This window comes from Pelobates fuscus, chromosome 2 (assembly GCF_036172605.1).
Source record: "Pelobates fuscus isolate aPelFus1 chromosome 2, aPelFus1.pri, whole genome shotgun sequence".
Lineage (NCBI taxonomy): Eukaryota > Metazoa > Chordata > Amphibia > Anura > Pelobatidae > Pelobates > Pelobates fuscus.
The window spans coordinates 81,965,193-81,968,117 of record NC_086318.1 but is presented as its reverse complement, the minus strand read 5'-3'; the positions used below and the strand labels follow the sequence as shown (position 1 = coordinate 81,968,117).

General features: G+C 42.1%; 1 pseudogene; it reads left to right on the top strand.

The window, feature by feature from the left end:
- The first annotated feature begins 1,546 nt into the window (after nucleotides 1–1,546).
- Nucleotides 1,547–1,665, top strand: LOC134589249 (5S ribosomal RNA; annotated as a pseudogene).
- Nucleotides 1,666–2,925: the final 1,260 nt, after the last annotated feature.

Here is a 2,925-nt window from a genome sequence, read left to right as displayed (position 1 = left end):
AAAGAAAGGATTACGGTAGTGGTATTTTTGTTTTGTTCACATATATTAAACCCAGTGATTTACAGTATTAGGAATAAAGCAATAAAGGAAGGTTTTATCAAATTACACAGCAGGTTATCTTGCTAAACAAAAACAAAAAATCACACGGACACTATGTAAAGTACAGACAGTGATTTGGTCCTTCTGAAGAACTGCCTAGGGCAGTTGTCCCATTTGCTGTATGGTAGAACTTCTTGTCTACACCATCAACTTTTATCTGAGCCAAATTAAGGTTGACCAAAGCCCTAGAAAGGATGCCAGATTAAGCTCTCTTTCTATGAGTGATGTGTGTGTGAGATTAGGTGTGTACTGGAGGCTGAGAGCTGTATGCAGGGGTGGGGGGGGGACTGGATGTGTCTGTGTCTCTGGTATTGTTTATCTGAGGTGAATGTGTATGGCAATGACTTTCTTCAGGGGGCGATTGTGATACGATGAGTAGAGGTATGACAGTGGCACAGTTAGCTGGTGAGAGTTAGAGTTTGGGGATGTGTGAGTGTGACAGATTGAGGGATGTGAATGTGACAGGGATAGGGGGTTACTGTTACAGGGTTAGTGTGGTCGAGTAAGGTAAGTGGTGAGTGTGAGAAGGTAAAGGCGAGTGTTACAGGGTTAGTGTGGTAGTGTGGTAGATAGGTTGTGAGTGTGAGAAGGTTGAGGGTGGGTATGACAGGGCTGGGAGATGAGTGTATTAAAGTGAAGGGAGACTGATTGCGACAGCGTGAGTACTTGTAATTATGACAAGGATGAGGGATGGTGAGTGTGACTGCGACACGGTGAATGAGGGGGTCACAATGTATGAGGGCTGAGTATGTGGGGGGAGTGATACAATGTGGGGATACAGTGTTCAACATAGTCTGCCACACTGTAATGCCTTTTAATTTTTATATATAACAATTGCTCTCTTCTGCCCACCTCGTAGACATTCCCTGGTGGTCCAATGGATTCCCTGGTCATCCAGTGGGTTGCTCCTGCAGGCCTTTTGGTCCGAGCCTGGGAAACCCAGTGCCTCCCCTCTTACTCCCTCACAGAGCGAGGAACCACTGACCACCAGGGAGTCATTTTTCAAGGGCCATGCAGGACAATCTTTTGATCTAGCCTCCTAACTGGTAATCCAGTTCTCCTTTATATCTAATTTTTATATCACTGTGGGACAAAGTAAATTCTCCCAATAAGAAGGAAAAAGCTGACTGTGTTCAGAATCAGTAATACGAGTAATAACAACATATTATTATGTATTTACACATAAGGATGGTGGGATCAATTGATACAACTTTCAGAATCCGGTGCTCTCCATAAACACCAACTTCAGTAGTATAAATAATCCTTTTTAAAGATATCTGACCCAGGCAAAATTAATGAGAATTTAGTTACTGTGTATGATCATGTATTACCTAAGCCTGCCACAAAGTCAATATACTCTATTTTTGGCAGTGTAACAGATTCCCTTTTCCTGAATTATTATTTTTCATTGACTGTAAGATATGTGAACCTCACCGAACAAATTGCCCCATACGGCCATACCAGTCTGAAAGTGCCTGATTTCGCCAGATCTCGGAAGCCATCCAGACTCGGGCCTGGTTAGTACTTGTATGGGAGACCAACTAGGAAGCTCAGTTGCTGTAAGCTAACAAGGTATAAAAGACTGGAAGGACGCCGGATGGATTACAGACCAACTGAGGAAGCCAATAATTTGGCGAAACACGTTGTGGACTTATGTTTAGACCCAATTATTTTATAAGTATTTTTTATCAGTAGTATTGTTATATATAAATTTTATTCTTCAATAAATATGGATCCTTCTATTACTGGAGCCTTCCTGTCTACTCCTATGCATGAACTTGAAGGAGGAAGAAACCAGAAGGATATACAAGTGGGTGGTGGGTTTCCCTTAAAAAAATCTCAGAGCGCTACACACTAGAGCCAGGTGACCAGTTGGCTCTATCTTTGTGAGTTGTGAATTACCATATTTTTATTTGTATTTCAATAGTACATACTATCTGCACTATGTATATGCCATATATCATTTACAGATTGCTGTGAAGGATTATTATTGAGCATATTCATCTTATATTCGGGTATTCTAGAGCTCCACTTATATTTTCTTTTTGTCTGATTGTATTTGTTTATGAAGGTTGAGGGGATCCTCTACATAAGTGTTGAGCGTGGGTTATTTCATTGTTAACGTGTGCACATCTTTGTATATAGATTGCCCCATTTGGTTCGTATACCGAACAAAGTACCGAACACATAGACCACCCGCTAATTAACCTAGTTGACCTCACTAACAACTTTGCAAACCGCAATCACTTCACTTCGAACGCACCCAGCGGTGTTTGTTCTTCAGCTGTATGGAACTATTATCGGACACTCAACAGCGCTGGGACTTCCACTTCCACATATGTTCGTTTCCATTCGTCTGAGAGAAGTGGCGTTCAGTGGGAGCATACTCCCGAACAAGATACACTGTGGGAGCGTACGCATGAACAGTTTATTCTAATATGTAGTTGTATTTTGTACTCCCAAAACTAACTGACCCCACAGCCTAATTTCATGGAACTAATGTGGGCAGGCACCTCATGTGCGGTTGGTCTATACTATACCCTGGTGGCATTTCAACTACATTCCTGAGATCTGTGACATTTTTGGATATGTTGGGCGCTCAGATCCAGGCTGAGGATATAGGACTTGGGGGTACCTGATTGTTAACTATATGTTTTGGGGTGTTTTTGTTATGCATGTCCTGGACCTGAGAGCTAATGTAAAAATATGTGTGCTTTTACTGAAGTCCCCTCTCAGGTCCAGTGAGGAATGCCCCTGGAATATGTAATGAGAAACCTCTTGCATGGGGAGTTGGATATAAGGCCACTTGTGGCTACCATTAAACCA